The sequence below is a fragment of the Manis javanica genome, chromosome 15 (assembly GCF_040802235.1).
Source record: "Manis javanica isolate MJ-LG chromosome 15, MJ_LKY, whole genome shotgun sequence".
NCBI lineage: Eukaryota > Metazoa > Chordata > Mammalia > Pholidota > Manidae > Manis > Manis javanica.
This window is the reverse complement of record NC_133170.1, coordinates 32,332,538-32,359,470: the sequence shown is the minus strand read 5'-3', so window position 1 is coordinate 32,359,470 and position 26,933 is coordinate 32,332,538. Positions and strand designations below refer to the sequence as shown.

At 46.4% G+C, this 26,933-nt stretch overlaps 1 protein-coding gene and 1 long non-coding RNA gene across 29 annotated transcripts in view; one reads left to right on the top strand and one right to left on the bottom strand.

Moving 5' to 3' along the window:
* Positions 1–26,933, bottom strand: part of CACNA1C (calcium voltage-gated channel subunit alpha1 C) — a 654,724-nt gene that overhangs the window by 309,611 nt on the left and 318,180 nt on the right. The gene's annotated exons all lie outside the window — the stretch shown is intronic.
* LOC140846442 (uncharacterized) overlaps positions 1,202–26,933 on the top strand; it is a 40,114-nt gene continuing 14,382 nt past the window's right edge. Inside the window, exons 1-4 of one of the 2 annotated variants that reach the window (XR_012125538.1) lie at positions 1,202–5,637; positions 6,210–6,389; positions 7,720–7,786; positions 10,642–10,780. This is a non-coding gene — a long non-coding RNA (uncharacterized lncRNA). Of the gene's footprint in view, positions 5,638–6,209; positions 6,390–7,719; positions 7,787–10,641; positions 11,758–26,933 lie in introns of both variants that reach the window. The other variant, XR_012125537.1, reaches the window with a different exon arrangement.

Sequence of the window (26,933 nt, the reverse complement as noted above, 5' to 3'; positions counted from 1 at the left end):
ATGCCAGCCTGCTTTCCCCCTCTGGAGGAGGACAGATCCCGAAGCTTAATCCAGTCTTGGTATTAAATGAAGGCTTACAACAGGTTTGACCTGACAATGTGGAAAAACCCTTTCCCATTCAATAGCGGGCACCGAAGGCATCCAACAGAAGGTAAATACTGTAAATACAGGTTGGGGGGCGGGACATCAAAGCTAGTTTTGCTCTGTAGGTTTAACGTTTCGCTTTCCAGTGTCACCCACCCAAGCCGCCCTGCAGCCCCCAGCATTTGGCTCATTTCTTTCAGGTCCCTTTGCCTGCATTCCTCACCAAAAACAGGAGCTAAAGCTGGAAAAAACCCTCTGGCTCTGAAATGACTATTCGGGTTGAGCAGCCCTGGGAAATGAGAATGAGCCAGAAATCAAGGCTGGCCTTGCCATGCCTGGAGAAAGTGCTGAGATTTGGCATTCTCCTACTGTGCTCAGAAAATTAAACTGCAACCCACCCTGTGGGCAGGAGGAAGGGATGGATCCCGTTTCTGGTCTCCTCTATACCACAGGCTGATGGACCCATAGTGGGCCATCCCTGTGGTCTGACCAGGGCACCCACTTCTCATGACCTCAAACACAGCTGGGAAAGAACGCAGGCAGGGAGGCATCGCCCCTGTCTCTGTCCCTGTTCTTAAAGATGTGATTCAACTCAGCTGCTGACTAGGTTCTCTGCCCCTTTTAAAAACAGTGTCTCATCCTATGGCATCTCAGTGATGACCATGCACCGAGGCCGCATCCCGGCCAGCTCACTTGCCACCCCCCTAAAGAGAGATTTGGCCTATCAGACCTCCAGGCAGGTGGCTGGAGATCTACCCAGAGAATCTGGGGGAAAACAAAGCTGCTTTCTGGGCCCTCTGCTCTTGATTTCCTGCTATGCACTGACTTCTGAGACAGGCTCAAGCCAGGGGAGCGTGATTTGTGGGTGCTGCATCCTGAGGGAGGATGCAGAGAGCTGCGCTGGCAGCTTAGCTGTGCAGAGCTGAGACAGAACGTGAAGCTTCCACTGTTTTGGAAGTTTCTGGAACACAGATTCCATCCATTCCTTCCTATCATTCCCCCCAACCCCGCCCCCAGCTGCACACCAGAAACAACCCCCCCAGTTTCATCTTCTCCCAGCTCCTGAGCCATTGCAAGGGCCACCTGGTGGGAGTCTATCTCCACATTCTCTTTCCTCTAAACCTGCGAACACAGTTGCCAGATTAATCACTCGAAAACACAACTAGCATCATTTTATGTCACCATTTCCTCCATACTCAGGGACCCTGCTGTCCACCGAGTGACCCTGAAATGTGCTATTAACTCCCCTGCCCTTCTGGCCCTGCCCGCTGCCTCTCCCTGGCAGCTCTGCTCCAGCCAGGCACATCTGATCGAAATCCCCAAGACAGGCCCTGTCCATCCCCTGCCTGTGCCTCCTCTCCCAGCTCTGGGTGCCCTCCGCCTCAAATACTGTCTGAGTGGAGGCATGGTTCATGCTCCCTTTCCTCCAGGAAGCCCTCCAGATGCTCTCCTTGACCCCCAGCACCACTGGAGGTTGGGAGGGTTGCGCCACACATCCAAAGCAGGTAGTACCACTGCCTCCTCCACGGACTGGCTGGGTTTGACTTCCTTGAAGCAGACCCACAGTCCTCTCCCCTCCGCCCCTTCCACAGTAAGCCCTGTGCTGGTGAACCAGGGCCCTTGAGAGTTGAGCGGAGCACTGTCCCAGCTGCTCCCAGATGAGCAGGCCGCCACCACACAGGAGAGTAATCGGAAGCACTTTTTCCTGCAGGGGATGGGGTGGGGGGGGTGCGGGGGGGCAGTGAGTACGGCAGCAGAGCAGGGAGACTCCAGGTCCAACCTGCCACAAGGAACCATAGCTTCAGATTTCCTACTCCACTGGGCCTGAGGCTGGGGGAGTGGCTCTGCCCTGCCCACCGTCTCTCCCTGCAGAGATCCCACCCCTCTGCCAGGACTCAGGTTGATGACACCTTCTCCAAGACAACACCCCTTAGCACCCCAGACAGAGTGACCTGGTTCTCCTCCAAACTCCCCTTACTTGCCCTGGGCAGATGGGATAGGCAGCTCCCAACAGGACCTGCATGCTGCCCTGCACACAGTAGGCGCTCTGACCTTTCTTCTACAGTGATGATCTGTCAATCCCTTCTGTGTACACTTTAGAGTTGGAAAGACGTTTGTTTCGCAGGATTTGATTTGACCCTCACTCTTGTCCTAAGAAAGTCAGCATGAGCCTCATCATTTCATTTCACAGATGGACAACACTGAGGTTCAGAGGCCATGGCCTTCTCAGAGTTTACATCACAAGCAAGAGGTAGGGAAGGGCCAGTCCTCAGCTGGTTTTCTGTCCCAAACACTCAACTGTCCACAGAATCTATTTCCCCCAACAAATAGACTGGCACAAGTTCAGTGGTCCTCGGGGTAACAACCTCCCTTCTCCAGGACAGGGAATAAGGCCATTACTAGCAAAGGTGGAGAAAATGGCACTAAGACAGGGAATTCACCTGGCGCATTTTGTGGAGGTCTTCAAACCCTACCACTTTTTACCAGGTCTTCCTGCAACCTACACACATCAAATGCAGGCAGCTTGTTTTGTATGATTGATGAAGACTTGTTTTTAATGTAAGAATTTAATTACAGGGTAACTGCATTCCCAGAGGGCCTGTCAGTTAAGGTCTCACTGTACCTTCTGACAACCTCAGACTGCCTCATAGACCTCCCTAGCCGAGCACGGAGGGGGCGAAGGGATGACAGGGGCACAGAGCACCTTTCAGCAGGGGTCTCCTGCCAGAAGCCCACAGGGTGCTGGGACATGAGGTAGGTGTCTAATCTGCCGGGGCCCTACTCTGCCTGTCTTCTCACCCAAGCTTCTGTAGAGCAAAGTAGAAGCACAGGGCTTCTGGGGATGTGGCACTGTGTTGCATTGGGGTAAAAGCCGAGCATTTCAGCCAACACATTTCTGCATTAGGCATGTGGAACAGGGGAGGTTGTTCAGGCCTTCTGCACTGGGTGGACAGAAAGCCTGACTAAGATAGGATCCTACCTGTGCTTGCAGGCCCTTCCGGAGCCTGGGGACTGTCTGTTGCTCGTCTTGTTGCATGCTTTGTGGGCCCAGTGCGTGTGAGAGGTGGCTGTGGACGGCAGGGGGCTGGAGCCGGCCAAGACGCACACGTCCCTGGTGCTTTCCATTCTGCAGCCCTGCAGACCCTGACCAATGAGGGCATCGCTATGGAAAGGGTCTGAGAAAGGGTGGATGGGAAAGAAGGCTTTCAAACCAGGTGCATACCCACTGGGCCTCCATCAGGCTGGTCAGCCCCCTTGAGGAGGGGAGGGACACGGGGGAAAGGGCACCAGGAGTGAGGGGCTCACTCACCACACCTCCAGCTCCTGATGGCCACTGAGGCCACCGAGAACCTCGGGGCTGGGATGTGGCCGGGGGACCTGGCCTGTTCACTCTGGGCCCCAGGCAGCACCTCGACAGCAGCAAGAAGGTGGAAGGTGGTTTCTCTTGCACCGATGTCAGGGTGGAATTAGAGCGAGGCGGGTGTGTCCTCCCACCCTGGGGCCCTCGGGCATTGGGCCGTGCCTGGAGGTGCAGGTGCTTTTGGCTGTCCTCAGCTGGGGCCAAGGGCTGCTCCCCACATCCAAATGGGGGCACCCAGAGCTGCCTGAATGGCCTCTGGCCCCAGAGAGCTGGGCCAACAAAGATTCGCCTGTCCTCAGATGTCGGCAGAGCTAGGACTGAAATCCCTGAGTTAGAGTAGCTGGCACTTCCTTCAGCAACACCCTCAGAAAGGCCACAAGGGAGCAGATCAGAGGGCCGGAGCCATCAGCTGGGCATTTGGAGGGGCAGGTCCTGCCGAGGCAGCTCTGGAGGGGCTCCTGAGCTGCGTGGGAGGGTGAACTGAGTGACCCCCATGGTCCCCTCCAGCTCGGGAGATGCCGGTGTCCCACAGTTAGAAGGCAGTGGGGCCAGAGGGGAGATGGGGCTGGGGCGGGGCTTGGAGAAGGGGGCAGCGCTCAGCTACTGCTCAGGAGAAGGGCTGGAGGAAAAGGGGACCTAAAAGCTCAGGTCAACAACCCCTGAGCCTGCAGGGAGTGTCTGTTCCCCATCCAAGGGAGAGTCTAGCTGCTCAACAAGCCATCTGGGCATTTGGATTAATCGTGCCCTGAAAGAACTGGCCACCCACCTAGGGTACTTCCTGCTCTATTTCCTGTCATCTTATCAATGGGGACATTCAGCAGCATTCTCCCCATGGACCTTTCTCTTCCTAGTACTGGAAAGGCAGTGTGGTGTAGTGGTTAAGGGCACAGACTCCATAGCCAGGTTGCTGGGGTTCAAGCCCTGGCATTGCCATGGACTATTTGTGTGACTTTGGGTAAATTGCATGACCTCTCTAGCCCCTCAACTTCTGCACCTGTGAAATGGGGCAGTAACAGTGCCTGTGCCCTCAGGTGGCTGTGAAATAAAGCATTCAGCACCATGGCCAGCAGGTGATGGCTGCTCCCTCACTGTGGACTGGCTTTCATACTGTCACGTCTCACCCCGCAGAGGGCCCTGGTGGGGGCCTCTCTCAGCCTGGGGGGCACGGCCAGGTGGGGGCTCCGGTCCGACTAGTGAGCTGAGAGCAGGCATCTGCAGCAAGAAAAGGGCCTTAGAGAGGGAAGGGGTGACCTCACTGGGGTTGTCCAGACAAGCCCCCCAGGTGAACGAGTGGTTCCCAGGGTGAGCATCACAGCCGGAGACCCTGAAAGATCCCTTTCCTTGCCCCATTTCTCTTTGATCTTCCCTTGCACACACTCTGTCTACACACCCTGATTCATGAGAAATTTTCTTTCCTTCTCAAGACTGAGCAAATAACAGATTTCCAAAATTCCTAGTCGGACTTCAGTATTTGAGCACCTACTACTTGCAGAGCCCCTCCAGAGGACACCACACGCTGGGCACTGTGCACACAGTCCTGTCCCCATTCCACAGAGTGGGAGGCAGGCCCAGGAGCTGGAATCGCTCCATCCGTAGAGGCTGCAAGGCAGAGCTGGGGTTAAAGCCAGTGGGGTGAGCACACAACTCCCTCCACCCACCCGTGCACCTGCCTCCTGAGCCCAGGGGGAGTCCCATCCACAGCTGCGCCAGGCACAGGGCTAAAATCTCAGTGAGGGGAGGGCAGGGGGCAGTCTCCTTTGCACACTGAGCCCCCTCTATGGTGCTCTTGCCAGCCTGGCAGGCAGAGCACTTATATCATGTGAGCCCATCCGTTTTTCTCCTTTAGATTTAAAAAAGATGATTCCAACTGAGACGGAGATTCTCCCTGTTGTTCCACTGAAATTTCATAGACGGTTAAAACTCAGCCTGAACTGCTTCCTTGTCCCAAAGCTAAGGGCCACTCCCCAAACCAGCTTTCACCCGTGAGGACTGTGGAGCTGCATTTTGGTGACATCACAATCCTAGGTGGTTCTACTTTTCACCCGAGCATTGTTTTACAGTCCATGGACTGTGCTGCCAGAGCAAACCAATCCTGCAGCCTGTGCCTCAGCTCTGCTGCTCAGCGGTGCTGTGGCCTTGAATAGTCATCAGCCTGTCTTTGGGCCTCAGTTTCCCCATTCAGCAAATGCTAGGTAAGAGCCTCTGCAGTACTTTCTGGGAGTGCCATCCTTTAACTCAGTGTGGGACCAGGATGCCTGTCTTCATGTTCTGGGCCAACTAAACTCCAAAGTGCATTCCCTGCAGCGAAGGCCTGTCTCTCAGAGGAAGGCCATTAGAGAGGCATTGGAGGACTGAGTGGGCCTCAAAGGAGGCCTTTGTCCGCTGGAATCTGAATGCTGACATTACTGGGTCACATCCATCCACATCCCCATCTTACATCTGGGAAGTTGGGGCGAGCCTCAGGCTCAGGAATTTCTTTCCCAATGTCCCCAGTTCCTGAGAAAGGAACCCTTCCCCTGGGACATTCCCAGCTCCTTCTCCAGGGTGCCCCATGTTCTGGATCCCTCCGGGAGAGGTCTCAAAGTGCAGCAGGCAGATGGAAGCACGAGTGTATACTCAGCATGCTGAACATTCTTGGGATGGCTCTACACATAACCAGGCCTTAATGTAGTGCCTCTGCTTGTGCCGGCAGCGTGCCAGACATCCCTGCCCACCCGGCTTGGGAGCCAGCCTCTCTGGGAGCCTATCTGTGGTCTTTTGCCAGGTGCTGCGGCTCGGTGAGGAGGGAAGACACCAAAACGCCACAGGAAAGGGATCCTGACATGCCAATTACCTCCACGTCAGGCAGTCTGACTAAGTTGCTGGGAAGCTGTGTGACTCAGCCATGGGCTGGAAACTACTGGAAGTCTCCGCACGCTGGGTCCAAAGGGTCTGGTTCCTTACGGTCAGGACCCCAGCTGCCTGCCTTTGCCCTGCCTGGGGAAGTGCAGTCCACCCGCTGAGCAGAAGGCCCAGGGTGCCAGGCACCCCCCCGACTAAGGGCATCACTGCTGTGATGGTCCTACGCCGGCAGCTGGCCCAGTGCTTCCTGTCCTCTGTGGGCTGGGGAGGGGCGCTCAGCCACAATTAGCCCCCTGCTGTCTAGCATGAGCTTCTCTCTCTGAGATCTTGCAAGAGTCCCTGGTGTGCCCCCAAATTCTCTCACTCTAGGTAGTCCTCTGGAATCTGCTTTGAGGTGCGAGAAACCCCACCCCTCCATACACACAGCCCCCTGGGGTCCACAGCTCAGCCATGAGTTAGGCAGAGGGGCTGGGCCTGGGTGGGTCACCCAGTTGGGGTCCCAGAAGGTGAATCCACAGGAATTCTGCAGGTGGGAGCTTGGCCCTGATGCCTCTGGGTCCCTGTCCCCAGAGTCTCTGATCCTTGGACTGGCAGTCCTGCTGAACAGGCAGAGGATTTCTGTACAAGTAGCACACGGGCGCCAGGCAGGCCTGAGCCTGCTAACGAGGGTGCCTCGGAGCTAGCTGCATGCAGGACCTCTCTTAAAGCTTTTTATTAAATCCATAAGTGGGCCTGGCTTCCTTCCTTCTTGCTCCATCTACCTCCAGAAAGTATAAGCCTACAAGCTGGCGGATGCCACATGGAGTCATCTTCAGGATGAAATGCAAGAGCCAATTCTGTGGCTGTGCCTAGCACATGGCTCTCAGGTGTTGGCTGCAGTGCAAATGAAAATGCAATGAGTGGGTGGGCCAGCCCTGGGGGCCGGCAGATCAGCCCACCCCTCGCCAACATATGTGGGTACTGACCAGCACGGATGGACACTAGCTGGACATACAGCAGCCTCGCACCCCGGGACAGAGAACGAGGGGGAAGAAATGGTCTCCACTGGGAAGAATCATGGGGGGCAAGACAAACCGAAATGGGGTATCACACCACAGGAGGGGGTACCCCACTCAGTGGGGGATCAGATGACCTAAGTCCTTATAGTCTGTGGCACTTGCTGAGGAAAAGGGCTACTGAGGGGATTGGCCTTCAAGAAGAGGGGTGGCATGGGCAAAAATACGGGGGTGAGATGATGTAAATCATGGGTTCCCCAAGAGGGCCTTTGCAGTGAGTGAGTAACCATAGGGCTGCCACGTACACACCGCTGTGTGCACTTGTGTTTGTGCCTGTTATTATCATGATGTGGGTACAAAACCATTATCTGACTCTCTGTAAACTAAATGTTTATTTCTAAACGTCATGTTTTATGACCTTCCCATCACTTGTTGCAGAGCCTGACCCTGCAAACCTGCATTTGCCATGCAGGAAGATGAAGGCGGTCATCCTCCAGGCTGGGAGGTCAGTGAGTGTGCTCCTAGGGCACGGAGTCATAAATGGGTGCTCAGGGAAACTGGGGGTGGGGTGGGGTGTACTGGGCTGAGCCACGCCACCCTGACACGGTGTTAACTTCTTTTCCTGGGGTCACAGATTTTAAAAATAGTGAACCCATTGTCCCAAAACCCTGGGACAATGAAGCCATTTCCTTAAGGGCTGGTGAAATGTGACCTTTCCCCAGGCCTGGGTGAGGGAGTGGTGCACATTTGTGTGAGTGAGCACACACGCATATATACACACACACAGCCCAGCTTTAGCTCCACCCACAGCCAGACAAGTCCCAGCCACCACCATGTTGGGAGTGAGATCTTGGGGAAAGTTCCCAGAGGGCTGAGAGGGGGGCCCCCCAAGGCCCTTGAGGGCCTCCAGTGGTTGGGTGGGGAACAGAGACAGGTGATCACGAGCGCTCACCACCACATGGCCCAGGGCCTTGTCACGTCTGCCAGGGAGGGAGGCGAGTAGTGGGGCTTCCTGGCCGGGCGGGGCCCTGACAGCTAGGTTCTCCTTCCCTTCCTCCCAGTTCCAGACCTTGGATTTGGTGGGAAAGACAGAATAAGAAAGGGGCCCCTCGAAGGCTCCAGAACCATAAGCTACTCCTTTTTAGGGCTGCAGGGGAGAGCATGCTAGGACATAACCTGTTCTGTCACCCCCATATCACTGTTCCAACAGTGAATGGTTTCTGGGACAAGCTTAGCCCAGAGTCCAGGGAGAGCAGCAGGCAGCTTGTGTCAGGAGACAAAAATCACCTTGTTACTAAGAGCACAGTCTTCAAAATTAAGCAGAGGGGTTCAAATCCAGCTCTGCTACTTTCCAGCCATGGGATCATAGGGGAGTCACTCGACAGCCCTGGGTGTCAGCTTCAACATCTGGGAAATGGCAATATTAACAGAACGAAACTCCCAGAGTTACTTAGGAAGGTTACTAAAGTTAATGTACGTAATAAAGCACTTAGGACTTAGCTAAGTATTTAAACTATTCAAATACCTCAGAACCAGCTGGTTAATAGCCCCCCTGCCCTAAGCCCCCCAGGAATCTCCCATCCTGGCCCTTCCTCAGGCCTCAGGACTGACTTCGGTGATGCAGCTACTGGGGGGTTAGCTCTGAGCACACAGGCAGAGGGGCTCTAGGGCAGCGGCTGCGCCGTGATGCCCGAGCCTGGCCTGCTGTGTCTTCTGCACGGCACCCCTGCTCCAGCTCTTGCACATGCCTCCTGGGCCCTGTACACCCTGCGAGTGGCTGTCATGCCCCTGGAGCTCCATGGGGACTGAGCTTTCCAGGGCACTGCAGGCTTCCTGCTGCCTGCTAGTTCTCAGATCACTCAAGTCAGGAGACACCAGCTCACGACCTTAGAGCTGACCCTGCATGATACCCAACTTCGTTTCTAGATATTTGGGGAAAGCTGGCGTCATTGTCCACATTTCTGTGGAGCCAGAAAAACCCCAAGCCTAGTCTCTTGGGGCCACAGCACAAGCTTGTCAAAGTAAACATTTCTTTAAAAAATAGGTGTTACTCCATGCAGTGCCACCACTCGGGTGCCATCACCCTCCCGGGATTTGCCATCACTGTCCTGATGATGGTGGGAACCTAGAAGGCAAGATGTCAGAGTCAGAAGACATAGGTTCGAGTCCCAGCTCTGCCACTTCTTAGCTGTGCCAGACACCCTCAGCTCCAAGTCTGCACCCCTCTGGGGCTGCTGCAGGAACGAAGGGACACGGAAGCCCCCTCACAGGGCCCGGCACCAGTTGGCCCTGAAACACCCAGGGAAGAGGAGGGGTGTCCTGCTCACCTCCATATGCACGTGGTGTGTGATAAGCACTCAAGAAAAATTAGTTGATTATAAATTTTAAAAGAGAGTCACTTGGTCTTGGGATCTGTAATGTAAACCACCCCAAAACAAAAGGAGACAAGGGCATGAGGCAAGTCCCTGCTCCAGGGGATGCAAGGGAGCCCTGGGCTCTTCACAGGCCAATTCCCTAGTAAGAGGCAGCAATCAGCCTTAAAAGCAGGACCTGTGAAATCCTCAAGACATAATGGGCAAGAAATGATATCCCAGATTTCAAGAAATTCTGGACTGTCTCAAAGATGTCTTTAGTAACCTAATTCCATTTTCCAGGCAGGTTGCTCCTTAAATTTACTGCCTGAGGGAGTCAAAGATTTTCAAACAATCACTGTCAGATGACTCAAGAGTGTGGGAAGGTGCCACCGTGTTCTCTATTTCCAGTACAGAACCAACCTGATCGTTATATTAGGCAAGGGATGGAACACTGCTATATTTGAAAAGTAATTTACTGTTTGTCAAAGTCAACTGACCCTTGTCTGGTTTGTGCACACGTCTTTGAGTCTCATCCCCTTCCAGCTTGCTGCTCTTTTTTCACGTGAAGGGCTCTGCTAGCGGCCACACCACTTCCCTTCTGCCGTGTAAACAGCAGCTCAAGAGCCATCCTTTCCAGGAAGCATTATCTAATTAACAGTATAGATGTTGCAACCAACTTGTTTATTTTGCCAGCCCCCACTCTTACACAAGGCACTTCTGTCATTACTGTTCTGAGACCCTTCAAGCAGCTAGAGCTCTGTGATTAGGGCTGCACATAAAATATAGGACACCCAGACAGATCTGAATTTCAGATAGACAAAAACCAATTCTTTTTTATAAGTATGTCCTAAATTATTACATGGAAAATATGTACACTAAAAAACTGTTCATCTGGAATTCTAAGTTAAGTGGACACATTATTAGTTTGTTGTTGTTTGCTTTATTTTTTGTTTTTGCAAAATCTGGCAACCCTATTTGCTCTCCGTTTTCCTTGCTTATCCATCAGAGAAGAAAAGAGAGGTCACACCCTGGTGAGCTCAATCTCAAGCATTTTCTTCAAAAGAGAGCCTCTTAAACTTCACCCAGTCATTTCACACCCAATTTGGACAAGGTCCGTGACAGGTTATCAGCACACCTGGAAGAAGGTAAGGAGTTGTAAAGGAAGGCAGGATGCTGGCACAGGAAGAGCACCAGGCTTAGAATCAGAAGACCTGGGTCTGGTCCCATGGTGCCCTCCCCCATGTGGTCCTTTGCGAGACTCTTAAAGCTTCTGGGTTTGTCTTTCTCTTCTTTTTTAATCCACAAATTGGAGATGATCCTGTTTACCTTGCAGAGCTGATAATGTCAGAACTAAATAAAATAATGCACATGAAAAATGCTAAATAAATGTAAGATACTTGCTATCACAAAGAGATAGATTGACAGCATCACACAGTTTCACTGCAAGGAAGTAAAACTATAAAAATCAAACACAGGAGCCACAAATACAACCCTCTGAACTAATTGCATACAGTGCTAACACCTTGTATACCTCAAGAAAACAGAGGTGTCCCTTCATTCCACTCTAGCACTGAGGTTCAAAATGATAACATTTTGGAATTAAAAAAAATTAAATTATATCCAATGTATTCTGTTTCAGAAGGCAGTGATCTGTGTCATCTGGGCAAATCTACCTATGCCCAAGGGCTTCGGTATTTGACACAGCCCATAAAGAACCATGAGAGTTTCTTTTTTTTAAAACACATTGAGTACCTACTATGTGCCAGGCACTTGCTCGCCATTCACATTCGTGAGATTAGAAGGAAACTCTATGTTCAAAGCAACTGGTTATTATCCCTCTAGTAAATATTTGTTGAAAGAATGCAGACGTGAATGAACAAATCCCCAGGGTGAATTTTCAAAGTGCTGGAAATAGAAATAGAACTCAGAATATACCTGCATTCTTACATGACAGGTGACAGCACAGGGCAGGGAAGAGAAGGGTCTCTGCTCCCTCACTGAGCAGCACAGAGCATGAGTTAAAGGGAAGTTCAGATAGTTGAATTACAACTCAACAAGTATATTCGTATTGTAAACCAGAGATGCGACTACTTGGTGGGCCAAAAGGAAGACATTTCTGAAGGTAACATTTAAGTGTTTGTTTCACAAGTCATCTAACTTCTCTACTATTTGGAAGTAATCTGTTTTGTTCTATTTTCCTAACAAATGGCTGGGCCCCCTTGGCACTGTCCAGGTTCTGACCATAGGGCAGGTGGAGACCTGCCTGTGAGGTGCGGGTTAGCCCCCAGAGGGAGAGCCGTGGGGGTTACATGCAGCTATGAGCTGAAGGGGTCCTGCACTGTGCATGCGGGCTGAACTAAACTGACATCCAGCTGCAGTGGGCAGACACCACAGCCAGGACCAGGGAGGCCTCCACTGCCAGCCAAACTCCCTATCATCCAGCTAGCTCTGCCTGAACGTGGTCCATCGTGTGGGTGCAGGGCCATGGTGGTGGGGGCCGGGGGGTTGTCAAAGGAGATGACGGGCCTGGGCTTGTCCTCAGGAAAGTCATGTTCTAAACAAGATGAGAAAAGCCACGATGGTGAGAAGATAAGAGGAGCCCACGGACACCATCACTGCGGCGGGGAGGGTGGGAGGTGGTCGCGCGGGTGCCGAGGCCGCGGCTTCTCAGGCAAACTGCAAAGCCAGCAGGTGTCACTCCCGAGCTGGGCTTCCGCAGCTGCTCCTGCACATGAGCTTGAAAAGGCAGGGTCTCCCTCGAGCTGACTTGAAATCCTAAGGAATTTTATCTCAAAGGGCTCTTAGAGATCCGATAGTTTGATCCTTCATTTGAACAGCTAATAAAGCATAAGGGTAAGAGGAAATGGTTTCCACCGGCCGAGCTCCTGGCAGGCTACTCGACCCTCGCAGCAGCTCGGGAGGTAGAGCGCTCGGCCATCTTGCAGGTCGCTTGCCCGCGTCACACAGCCAGCACATGGCCGGGTGCTCAGGACTGCCTGACCGGAGGCTGGCTCTCTCTTCCATGGCTCCATGGTGAGGGCGGGCAGGGCCAGGTTCCAGGGGGGTCTAGGCCCCCGACGGAGCCCGTGAACCTCCCACATCACCCCCACCCCATAAGGTCTTGAAGGGTCTACATTGTCTTTCATTCAAAGTCAAAACAGGCTGGGTAACAATGGCCATAAATTAAACTGTTGGACATTTCCTAATTTCCATTTTCAAGGAAATTTCAGATATGGATCAACTGATCCAATCCCATCTACATTTCTAAGTTCTTCCCCAATTACTACCTCATTTCTAGGTACAACATTTCTAGGACTACCCCAGTTCCTTTGCTGGGGTAACGACAGAAATAACAATGCCCCTGGCTGGGGCTGGACAGTGTTTTGTTAGAGGTTTTTTTTTTTTTTTGAGAGGGCATCTCTCATATTTATTGATCGTTATTGGTCGTTAACAACAATAAAAATCAGTATAGGGGGGTCAACGCTCAATGTACAATCATTAATCCATCTCAAGCCAAATCTCGTCAGTCTCCAATCTTCTGAAGCATAACGAACAAGTTCTTACATGGTGAACGAATTCTTACATAGTGAATAAATTCTTACATGGTGAACAGTACAAGGGCAGTCATCACAGAAACTTTCGGTTTTGATCATGCAATATGACCTATAAACAATCAGGTCAAATATGAATATTCGTTTGATTTTTGTACTTGATTTATATGTTGATCCCACATTTCTCTTATTATTATTATTTTTATTTTTAATAAAATGCTGAAGTGATAGGTAGATGCAAGATAAAGGTAGAAAACATAGTTTAGTGCTGTAAGAAGGCAAATGTAGATGATCAGATGATCAGGTGTGTGCCTATGGACCAAGTATTAATACAGGCTAGACAAGGGCAGCAAGACATCCACGGATGCAGAAGATTTCTCTCAAAGCAGGGGGGGTGAGGTTCTGAGCCTCACCTCTGTTGATCCCCAAATTCTCACCTGATGGCCCCCCTGCGACTGTGCCTGTCTTAGGTTGTTCCTCCCTTGAGGAATCTTACCCGTCTCTGGCTAACCAGTCATCTTCCGGGGCCATACAGGGAAATGTAAAGTTGGTAAGTGAGAGAGAAGCCATATTGTTTGCAAAGGTTAGCTTTTTACTTCTTTGCAGATTTATGCCCTGTGGCTTCTATACCCAGCACTTGTCCCGAGGTATCTTTACCACCTGGAGGAATTATGATACTCGGTAAATTCGATATGAGGCACGAATTCTATTTAAGGGTTGTAATTAGGAAGGAAGAAGAAAAGCTATAGATGTAGCATATGAAGGAAACATGGGAGGATTGATTATTTCTTTGACATATCTTCTTGTAGAGTACCTTAAGTATGTATAGGTTTTAAACTACTAACTAATTTGTACACACATATTAACTTAATAGGAATACGGTGACATAAACAAAGCAAATCTATAATTACCATCCATCTCCAGTGAAGACAAGAAAACCATTTAGGCACCCTAGGCATTTGTGAAAATTTATCTATGATATGATGGATATTGTCCAACTGTACTTGAACCATCAGACAAATTAAAGCAGCCCATTTCTGGGATCTGTTCACATCCCATATGTTCTTTTAACCATAGATAGTCTATAGTCATGAGATTTTGGAGTGCTACAACTTGCACCCCTCCCAACTCCTGGTTGAGTTCCAACAGTACAGATCCGGTCAAATTCGTTGTCTCACTGTATGCACATGCCAGCCTAGACATCTCCCTCCTCATTCTTATGGCAAGTCCAGGAGACGGTGGGCTGGATGCAGCCACAACCGCAGCATCATCCGGATCCCTGTGGAGGCTTTTTGATGATCATCCCCCGGCACAAGTCCTCCAGAGAGTGCTGATGCCGGAAGCTCCTCCTCATATCGTATCTTAGTTCATTTTCTGGGTATCCAAGCTAGGCCCTGATCTTCTGCGTAGAAACAAACAGACCCTTTGCCCACACTTTGACATGCCCTCTATACCACTGTGCAGAACTCATTGGAGGTCAGCACACAGTAACTGCTTTTTTTTTTTTTTTTTTTTTTTTAATTAAGAGAAAGGAATATTATCAGAAAAGAGTACCTCCATAGCTGATCATCTGACACCCTTTAAGTGATCAACATTAAGGATATTTAAAGCATGCGTTGATCTTTGATTTACCAATAGTTTTATCCTGTTAAGGAGTAATCCCCCTTTTCTTTCTTTCTTCCTTTTTTTTTTTTTTTTTTAATTTTTAATCTACACTTACATGAAGAATACTATGTTTACTATGCTCTCCCCTATATCAGGTCCCCCCTAACAACCACATTACGGTTACTGTCCATCAGCTTAGCAAAATGTTGTAGAGTCACTACTTGTCCTCTCTGTGTTGTGCAGCCCACCCTCCCCTTTCTCCCTATCCCCCATGCATGCTAATCTTAATACCTCCCTTCTTCTTCCCGCCCCTTATCCCTCCCTGCCCACCCATCCTCCCCAGTTCCTTTCCCTTTGGTACCTGTTAGTCCATTTTTGGGTTCTGTAATTCCACTGCTGTTTTGTTCCTTCAGTTTTTCCTTTGTTCCTATACTCCTCAGATGAGTGAAATCATTTGGTATTTCTCTTTCTCCGCTTGGCTTATTTCGCTGAGCATAATACTCTCCAGCTCCATCCATGTTGCTGCAAATGGTTGGATTTTTCCACTTCTTATGGCTGAGTAGTATTCCATTGTGTATATGTACCACATCTTCTTTATCCATTCATCTACCGATGGACATTTAGGTTGCTTCCAATTCTTGGCTATTGTAAATAGTGCTGCGATAAACATAGGAGTGCATCTGTCTTTCTCAAACTTGATTGCTGCGTTCTTAGGGTAAATTCCTAGCAGTGGAATTCCTGGGTCAAATGGTAGGTCTGTTTTGAGCATTTTGATGCACCTCCATACTGCTTTCCACAATGGTTGAACTAATTTACATTCCCACCAGCAGTGTAGGAGGGTTCCCCTTTCTCCACAGCCTCGCCAACATTTGTTGTTGTTTGTCTTTTGGATGGCAGCTATCCTTACTGGTGTGAGGTGATACCTCATTGTAGTTTTAATTTGCATTTCTCTGATAATTAGCGATGTGGAGCATCTTTTCATGTGTCTCTTGGCCATCTGTATTTCTTGTTTGGAGAACTGTCTGTTCAGTTCCTCTGCCCATTTTTTAATTGGGTTATTTGTTTTTTGTTTGTTGAGGCGTGTGAGCTCTTTATATATTCTGGACGTCAAGCCTTTATCGGATCTGTCATTTTCAAATATATTCTCCCATACTGTAGGGTTCCTTTTTGTTCTATTGATGGTGTCTTTCGCTGTACAGAAGCTTTTCAGCTTAATGTAGTCCCACTTGCTCATTTTTGCTGTTGTTTTCCTTGCCCGGGGAGATATGTTCAAGAAGAGATCACTCATGTTTATGTCTAAGAGGTTTTTGCCTATGTTTTTTTCCAAGAGTTTAATGGTTTCATGACTTACATTCAGGTCTTTGATCCATTTTGAGTTTACCTTTGTATATGGGGTTAGACAATGGTCCAGTTTCATTCTCCTACATGTAGCTGTCCAGTTTTGCCAGCACCATCTGTTGAAGAGACTGTCATTTTGCCATTGTATGTCCATGGCTCCTTTATCAAATATTAATTGACCATATATGTTTGGGTTAATTTCTGGGGTCTCTAATCTGTTCCACTGGTCTGTGGCTCTGTTCTTGTGCCAGTACCAAATTGTCTTGATTACTATGGCTTTGTAGTAGAGCTTGAAGTTGGGGAGTGAGATCTCCCCTACTTTATTCTTCTTTTTCAGGATTGCTTTGGCTATTCGGGGTCTTTGGTGTTTCCATATGAATTTTTGAATTATTTGTTCCAATTCATTGAAGAATGTTGCTGGTAATTTGAGAGGGATTGCATCAAATCTGTATATTGCTTTGGGCAGGATGGCCATTTTGACGATATTAATTCTTCCTAGCCACGAGCATGGGATGAGTTTCCATCTGTTAGTGTCCCCTTTAATTTCTCTTAAGAGTGACTTGTAGTTTTCAGAGTATAAGTCTTTCACTTCTTTGGTTAGGTTTATTCCTAGGTATTTTATTCTTTTTGATGCAATGGTGAATGGAATTGTTTTCCTGATTTCTCTTTCTATTGATTCGTTGTTAGTGTATAGGAAAGCTACAGATTTCTGTGTGTTAATTTTGTATCCTGCAACTTTGCTGTATTCCGATATCAGTTCTAGTAGTTTTGGAGTGGAGTCTTTAGGGTTTTTTATGTACAGTATCATATCATCTGCAAATAGTGACAGTTTAACTTCTTCTTTACCAATCTGGATTCCTTGTATTTCTTTGTTTTGTCTGATTGCCGTGGCTAGGACCTCCAGTACTATGTTAAATAACAGTGGGGAGAGTGGGCATCCCTGTCTGGTTCCCGATCTCAGTGGAAATGCTTTCAGCTTCTCGCAGTTCAGTATAATGCTGGCTGTGGGTTTATCATATATGGCCTTTATTATGTTGAGGTACTTGCCCTCTATTCCCATTTTGCTGAGAGTTTTTAGCATGAATGGATGTTGAATTTTGTCAAATGCTTTTTCAGCATCTATGGAGATGATCATGTGGTTTTTGTCTTTCTTTTTGTTGATGTGGTGGATGATGTTGATGGATTTTCGAATGTTGTACCATCCTTGCATCCCTGGGATGAACCCCACTTGGTCATGGTGTATGATCCTTTTGATATACTGTTGAATTCTGTTTGCTAATATTTTATTGAGTATTTTTGCATCTACATTCATCAGGGATATTGGTCTGTAATTTTCTTTTTTGGTGGGGTCTTTGCCTGGTTTTGGTATTAGGGTGATGTTGGCCTCATAGAATGAGTTTGGGAGTATTCCCTCTTCTTCTATTTTGTGGAACACTTTAAGGAGAATGGGTATTATGTCTTCTCTGTGTGTCTGATAAAATTCCGAGGTAAATCCGTCCAGCCCCGGGGTTTTGTTCTTGGGTAGTTTTTTGATTACTGTTTCAATTTCTTTGCTTGTAATTGGTTTGTTTAACTTTTGTGTTTCTTCCTTGGTCAGTCTTGGGAGGTTGTATTTTTCTAGGAAGTTGTCCATTTCTTCTAGGTTTTCCAGCTTGTTGGCATATAGGTTTTCATAGTAGTCTTTAATAATTCTTTGTATTTCTGTGGAGTCTGTTGTGATTTTTCCATTCTCATTTCTGATTATGTTGATTTGTGTTGACTCTCTTTTTCTCTTAATAAGTTGGGCTAGAGGCTTATCTATTTTGTTTATTTTCTCAAAGAACCAGCTCTTGGTTTCGTTGATTTTTGCTATTGTTTTATTCTTCTCAATTTTGTTTATTTCTTCTCTGATCTTTATTATGTCCCTCCTTCTGCTGAATTTAGGCCTCCTTTGTTCTTCTTTTTCCAGTTTTAATAATTGTGATGTTAGACTATTCATTTGGGATTGTTCTTCCTTCTTCAAGTGTGCCTGGATTGCTATATACTTTCCTCTTAAGACTGCTTTCGCTGCATCCCACAGAAGTTGGGGCTTAGTGTTGTTGTTGTCATTTGTTTCTATATATTCCTTGATCTCTATTTTGATTTGTTCATTGATCCATTGATTATTTAGTAGCATGTTGTTAAGCCTCCATGTGTTTGTGAGCCTTTTTGTTTTCTTTGTAGAATTTATTTCTACTTTCATACCTTTGTGGTCTGAAAAATTGGTTGGTAGAATTTCAATATTTTGGAATTTACTGAGGCTCTTTCTGTGAGCTAGTATGTGGTCTATTCTGGAGAATGTTCCATGTGCACTTGAGAAGAATGTATATCCTGTTGCTTTTGGATGTAGAGTTATATAGATGTCTATTAGGTCCATCTGTTCTAGTGTGTTGTTCAGTGCCTGTGTGTCTTTACTTATTTTCTGCCCGGTAGATCTATCCTTTGGGGTGAGTGGTGTGTTGAAGTCTCCTACAATGAATGCATTGCAGTCTATTTCCCTCTTTAGTTCTGTTAGTATTTGCTTCACATATGCTGGTGCTCCTGTATTGGGTGCATATATATTTAGAATGGTTATATCCTCTTGTTGGACTGAGCCCTTTATCATTATGTAGTGGCCTTCTTTATCTCTTGTTACTTTCTTTGTTTTGAAGTCTATTTTGTCTGATATTAGTACTGCAACCCCTGCTTTCTTCTCACTGTTGTTTGCCTGAAATATGTTTTTCCATCCCTTGACTTTTAGTCTATGCTTATCTTTGGGTTTAAGGTGAGTTTCTTGTAAGCAGCATATAGATGGGTCTTGCTTTTTTATCCATTCTATTACTCTATGTCTTTTGATTGGTGCATTAAGTCCATTTACATTTAGGGTGACTATTGAGAGATATGTACTTATTGCCATTTCAGGCTTTAGATTCGTGGTTACCAAAGGTTCAAGGTTAGCCTCTTTAGTATCTTACTGCCTAACTTAGCTCGCTTATTGAGCTGTTATATACACTGTCTGGAGATTCTTTTCTTCTCTCCCTTCTTATTCCTCCTCCTCCATTCTTCATATGTTGTGTGTTTTGTTCTGTGCTCTTTTTAGGGGTGCTCCCATCTAGAGCAGTCCCTGTAGGATGCCCTGTAGAGGTGGTTTGTGGGAAGCAAATTCCCTCAGCTTTTGCTTGTCTGGGAATTGTTTAATCCCACCATCATATTTAAATGATAGTCGTGCTGGATACAGTATCCTTGGTTCAAGGCCCTTCTGTTTCATTGCATTAAGTATATCATGCCATTCTCTTCTGGCCTGTAGGGTTTCTGTTGAGAAGTCTGATGTTAGCCTGATTGGTTTTCCTTTATAGGTGACCTTTTTCTCTCTAGCTGCCTTTAAAACTCTTTCCTTGTCCTTGATCCTTGCCATTTTAATTACTATGTGTCTTGGTGTTGTCCTCCTTGGATCCTTTCTGTTGGGGGTTCTGTATAATTCCATGGTCTGTTTGATTATTTCCTCCCCCAGTTTGGGGAAGTTTTCAGCAATTATTTCTTCAAAGACACTTTCTATCCCTTTTCCTCTTTCTTCCTCTTCTGGTATCCCTATAATACGAATGTTATTCCTTTTGTATTGGTCACATATTTCTCTTAGTGTTGTTTCATTCCTGGAGATCCTTTTATCTCTCTCTATGTCAGCTTCTATACGTTCCTGTTCTCTGGCTTCTATTCCTTCAATGGCCTCTTGCATCTTATCCATTCTGCTTATAAATCCTTCCAGGGATTGTTTCACTTCTGTGATCTCTTTCCTGACATCTGTGATCTCCTTCCGGACTTCATCCCACTGCTCTTGCATTTTTCTCTGCATCTCATCCCATTGCTCTTGCATTTTTCTCTGCATCTCTGTCAGCATGTTCATGATTTTTATTTTGAATTCTTTTTCAGGAAGACTAGTTAGGTCTGTCTCCTTCTCAGGTGTTGTCTCTGTGATCTTTGTCTGCCTGTAGTTTTGTCTTTTCATGGTGATAGAGATAGTTTGCAGAGCTGGTACAAGTGACCGCTGGAAGAGCTTCCCTTCTTGTTGGTTTGTAGCCTTTTCCTGGGAGACTAGCAACCTCCAGTTGCTTGTGCTGGGCAGCTGTGTGCAGACAGGGCTTCTGCTTCCTGCCTAGTTGCTTTGGGGTTTATCTCCGCTGTTGCTGTGGGCTTGGCCTGGCTGGGGCTGTTCCTCCAAAATGGTGGAGCCCCGTTGGAGGGGGAGCGGCCAGGAGGCTATTTATCTCCGTAAGGGGCCTCTGTGCTCCCTGCTGCCCATGGGGTTAGAGTGCCCAGAGATCCCCAGATTCCCTGCCTCTGGTCTAAGTGACCTGTCCTGCCCCTTTAAGACTTCCAAAAAGCACTCTCCAAACCAAAACAACAACAGCAACAATGAGAGAGGGAACAGAAAGAAAGAAAAAAAAAAAAAAAAAAAAAAGGAAAAAACAAGCGATTTTTTTTTTTTTTTTTTTGTCTTCAGGTGCCGGTCCCAGGCACCCGCTCACTGGTCCTGCTGCCCTGTCTCCCTAGCACCAGGGTCCCTGTCCTTTCAAGGCTTCCAAAAAGCACCCACCCACCGGTCCCGCAGGGAAGGAACGCTCGATATTCTTTGTCCTCAGGCACTGGTCCCAGGCACCTGCTCACCAGTCCCGCCGCCCTGCCTCCCTAGCACTTGTTAGAGGTTTTACAGGTTGTCGTTTGAGTTGTGTTTTAAAAGAATGAGGGTTCCTTCAGAAAAAATTTTCCAATGCTGTATCATGTTTGTTATTTCTTTTTAAATTAATAAAGAAAATGCTCAGCCAACTGGTGTGGGTTGAGGAACCAAGAACTCTTGTGCTCTGCTGATAGGAATCTAGATTTGGACTAGCTTTCTTAAGCATGTTTGGCAATACACAGCAAGAGGCATGAGCTCTGACCCATAAAATTCCTTATTAGAATTCATCATCAGGAAAGAACAAGTGCAAAAGGAGATGTATTATGTAGAATGAAGTTATTCATTATATATTTATGATATATATGAAATAATATATTTATCAAATAACATTGCATTACTTAATATATATTTATAATATGCATTTTCTATATATTATATATTATCATATATATAATAAAGGTGTATGCAGAAGAATAAAGTTATTCTTCATAGTACTGTTGGTAATAGTGGGGACAATCTCCAGTGCTCTCCAAATTTAGGGAATGGATTAAACACACCATGATACCTTCATATAATTTAATACTAGGGAAATATTAAAATTATATTATAGATTCATATTTAATGCCACAGATGGATGCTTATGGTAAATAATTAAAGAAAAACCAAGTTATATAGTAGTATGTATGGTAGAATTCTTTGTCAAAAGTTAAACATTTCTGCATTTGTATGGTTAAGGCTGGAATGATATACACATCAAAGACAGCAGAGTCCCGAAGGTCTGAAATTTTGAATGGATTTTTTTTCAATCATTTAATTTTTCTACAATGATTGTGTTACCTGCGTAATTATAATTTTAAGTTACTTTTTACATAAAAACAAAGGCTATTGGGAATCACGGGAAGATGGCAGCATGAGTAGTTCAGTGGAAATCTCCTCCCAAAAACATGTATATTTATGAAAATACAATAAATACAACTATTCCTAAAAGACACCAGTGGATACAGTACAACAGCCAGGCTACATCTACGTCTGTGAGAACTCAACATCACACGAAAGGGGTAGGATACAAGCCATGGCCCGGTGGGACCCAAACGCCCTCCCCACCCCAGAACCCGGCGGGAAGAAAGGAGTCAGAATGGGGAGGGAGTGAAAGCCCAGGACTGCTGAACAACCAGCTCTAGAAATCCGCACCCGGAATGCAGACACAAGGTGCACAGGGTGCAGGATATTAGAGAAATGGAAAAGCAAAACCTGTGGGCAGGTCCCTGCAACGGGTGCCCCTGAGACAAAAGAAAAGCGAGTGCTCTCTGCAAGGCTTAAAGAAACAGGGACCCCATAGCTGGATGAAGTTGCTGTGGCACATATAGCGAGCAGCTGTGAATCCCGGGGAAACTTAAGCGCCCTAAACCCCGGGGAGGCAGTGCAGCTCTGAAGCCCCTCATGGCACTAAGCGGCCTGCCAGTTGCTCCTCCAACTGGCGCGGACCCTGACACACTGGCCCAGTAGTGGGAGAGTGGAAGCGCATGCCAGGGACGGCAGCACCGGAAGGGACTGGGAGCAGATCTGTGCACCAGCGGCACCAGACGGGACCAAGAGAGGCTTGTGAGAGCCCACAGCGGCACGACCGAACAGCCCGGGCACAGCTCACGTGCACCGGCGCCAGTGAAGCCAGAGGAGCACGGTATAGGCCTGCACCGGAGAGCCCCGTGCGCACCTGCAGCAGAGCCAGAGGGAGCAGGCATGCTCCCAGCAGCTGACCGCAATCCCAGCCCAACACACAGCCACCCAGGCCAGCCCCAAAGGCTGCTGCTGCCACACAGCTGCCCGGAAGGGGTGCTGCTGGCACAGAGGAGCACACCTGGCATGCCTGCCACTCCCTGCAGGGTTCTGTGCTGCTCTGACAGAGATCCTGCCCACAGCAGCTTAGGGGACTAACCCGGTGGCTGCTCCAGGAGTGAGGGTAACCGTCATAGGCAGCAGAGAAGGGCAAGGCATCCAGCAAGCAGGAAAGGACTTTCTTGTCCCAGTGGACACACCCGCAACCTGCCTACAGCCACCACTATCACTATGAAAAGGCAAAAAAATTTAGTCCAGTCCAAGATAGTTCAAACAACACCTGAGAAAGGATCTGCAGAGGCACACCTAAGCAGTCTCCCTGAAAAACAATTCAAAATAAAAATCATAAACATGCTGACAGAGCTGCAGAGAAATATGCAAGAGCCAAGGGATGAAGTCCGGAGGGAGATTACAGACCTCTAGAGGGAGATTACAGACACCCGGAGGAAGATTATAGAAGTGAAACAAACTCTGGAAGGATTTATAGGCAGAATGGATAAGATGCAAGAGGCCATTGATGGAATAGAAACCAGAGAACAGGAACGCATAGAAGCTGATGCAGAGAGAGATAAAAGGATATCCAGGAATGGAACAATATTAAGAGAACTGTGTGACCAATCCAAAAGGAACAATATCCTCATTATAGGGGTACCAGAGGAAGAAGAGAGAAAAAAAGATAGAAAGTGTCTTTGAAGAAATAATTGCTGAGAACTTCCCCAAACTGGTGGAGGAAATAGTTGCTACAGAGGCACACAGAACTCCTGAGAGATGGGACCCAAGGAGGACAACACCAAGACACATAATAATTAAAATGGCAAAGATCAAGGACAAGGACAGAGTATTAAAGGCAGCCAGAGAGAGAAAAAAGGTCACCTACAAAGGAAAACCCATCAGGCTATCATCAGACTTCTCAACAGAAACCTTACAGGCCAGAAGAGAATGGCATGATATATTTAACGCAATGAAACAGAAGGGCCTTGAACCAAGGATACTGTATCCAGCAAGATTATCATTTAAATATGAAGGAGGGATTAAACAATTCCCAGACAAGCAAAAGTTGAGGGAATTTGCCTCCCACAAACCACCTCTACAGGGTATCTTAGAGGGACTGCTGTAGATGGGAGCACTCCTAAAAAGAGCACAGAACAAAACACCCAACATATGAAGAATGGCAGAGGAGGAAAAAGAAGGGAAAGAAATAATCATCAGACTGTGTTTATAACAGCTCAATAAGTGAGTTAAGTCAGACAGTAAGGTAGTAAACAAGCTAACCTTGAACGTTTGGTAACCACGAATCTAAAGCCTGCAATGGCAATAAGTACATATCTTTCAATAATCACCCTAAATGTAAATGGACTGAATGCACCAATCAAAAGACAAAGTAATAGAATGGATAAAAAAGCAAGACCCATCTATATGCTGCTTACAAGAGACTCACCTCAAACCCAAAGACATGCACAGATTAAAAGTCAAGGGATGAAGAAAGATATTTCATGCAAACAACAGAGAGAAAAAAGCAGGTGTTGCAATACTAGTATCAGACAAAATAGACTTCAAAATAAAGAAAGTAACAAGAGATAAAGAAGGACATTACATAATGATAAAGGGTTCAGTCCAACAAGAGGATATAACCATTATAAACATATATGCACCCAATACAGGAGTACCAATATATGTGAAACAAATACTAACAGAATTAAAGAAGGTAATAGAATGCAATGCATTCATTTTGGGAGACTTTAACACACCGCTCACTCCAAAGGACAGATCCACCAGACAGAAAATAAGTAAGGACACAGAGGCACTGAACAACACACTAGAACAGATGGACCTAATAGACATCTAAAAGCAATAGGATACACATTCCTCTCAAGTGCACATGGAACATTCTCCAGAATAGACCACATACTAGGCCACAAAAAGAGCCTCAGTAAATTCCAAAAGATTGAAATCCTACCAACCAACTTTTCAGACCACAAAGGTATAAAACTAGAAATAAATTGTACAAAGAAAGCAAAAAGGCTCACAAACACATGGAGGCTTAACAACATGCTCCTAAATAATCAATGGATTAATGACCAAATTAAAATGGAGATCCAGCAATATATGGAAACAAATGACAACAACACAATGCCCCAACTTCTGTGGGATGCAGCAAAAGCAGTCTTAAGAGGAAAGTATATAGCAATCCAGGCATACATAAAGAAGGAAGAACAATCCCAAATGAATAGTCTAATGTCACAATTATTGAAATTGGAAAAAGAAGAACAAATGAGGCTTAAGGTCAGCAGACGGAGGGACATAATAAAGATCAGAGAAGAAATAAATAAAATTGAGAAATAAATAAAATTGAGAAAATAGAAAAAATAAATGAAACCAAGAGCTGGTTCTTCGAGAAAATAAACAAAATAGATAACTCTCTAGCCAGACTTATTAAGAGAAAAAGAGAGTCAACACATCAACAGAATCAGAAATGAGAAAGGAAAAATCACAACGGACCCCACAGAAATACAAAGAATTATTAGAGAATACTATGAAAACCTATATGCTAACAAGCTGGAAAACCTAGGAGAAATGGACAACTTCCTAGAAAAATACAACCTTCCAAGACTGACCCAGAAAGAAACAGAAAATCTAAACAGACCAATTACCAGCAACAAAATTGAATTGGTAATCAAAAAACTACCCAAGAACAAAACCCCCAGGCCAGATGGATTTACCTCAGAATTTTATCAGACATACAGAGAAGTCATAATACCCATTCTCCTTAAAGTTTTCCAAAAAGTAGAAGAGGAGGGAATACTCCCAAACTCATTCTATGAAGCCAACATCACCCTAATACCAAAACCAGGCAAAGACCCCACCAAAAATGAAAACTACAGACCAATATCCCTGATGAACGTAGATGCAAAAATACTCAACAAAATATTAGCAAACCAAATTCAAAAACACATCAAAAGGATCATACACCATGACCAAGTGGGATTGATCCCAGGGATGCAAGGATGGTACAACATTCAAAAATCCATCAACATCATCCACCACATAAACAAAAAGAAGGACAAAAACCACATGATCATCTCCATAGATGCTGAAAAAGCATTTGACAAAATTCAACATCCATTCATGATAAAAACTCTCAACAAAATGGGCATAGAGGGCAAGTACCTCAACATAATAAAGGCCATATATGATAAACCCACAGCTAACATCATACTGAACAGCGAGAGGCTGAAAGCTTTTCCTCTGATATGGGGAACAAGACAAGGATGTCCACTCTCTCCACTGTTATACAACATAGTACTGGAGGTCCTAGCCATGGCAATTAGACAAAACAAAGAAATACAAGGAATTCAGATTGGTAAAGAAGAAGTCAAATTGTCACTATTTGCAGATGACATGATATTGTACATAAAAAACCCTAAAGACTCCACTGCAAAACTACTAGAACTAATATTGGAATTCAACAAAGTTGCAGGATACAAAATTAACATACAGAAATCTGTAGCTTTCCTATACACTAACAATGAACTAATAGAAAGAGAAATCAGGAAAAGAATTCCATTCACAATAGCATCAAAAAGAATAAAATACCTAGGAATAAACCTAACCAAGGAAGTGAAAGACCTATACCCTGAAAACTACAAGACACTCTTAAGAGAAATTAAAGAGGTCACTAACAAATGAAAACTCATCCCATGCTCCTGGCTAGGAAAATCAATATCGTCAAAATGGCCACCCTGCCCAAAGCAATATACAGATTCGATGCAATCCCCATCAAATTACCAACAGCATTCTTTAATGAACTGGAACAAATAATTCAAAAATTCATATGGAACCACCAAAGACCCTGAATAGCCAAAGCAATCCTGAGAAGGAAGAATAAAGTGGGAGGGATCTCACTCCCCAACTTCAAGCTCTACTACAAAGCCACAGTAATCAAGACAATTTGGTACTGGCACAAGACTAGAGCCCACAGACCAGTGGAACAGAATAGAGACTCCAGACATTAACCCAAACATATATGGCCAATTAATATATGATAAAGGAGCCATGGACATACAGTGGGGAAAGGACAGTCTCTTCAACAGATGGTGCTGGCAAAACTGGACAGCTACATATAAGAGAATGAAACTGGATCACTGTCTAACCCCATACACAAAAGTAAACTCCAAATGAATCAAAGACCTGAATGTAAGTCATGAAACCATAAAACTCTTAGAAAAAAACATAGGCAAAAATCTCATGGACATAAACATGAGTGACTTCTTCATGAACATATCTCCCAGGGCAAGGGAA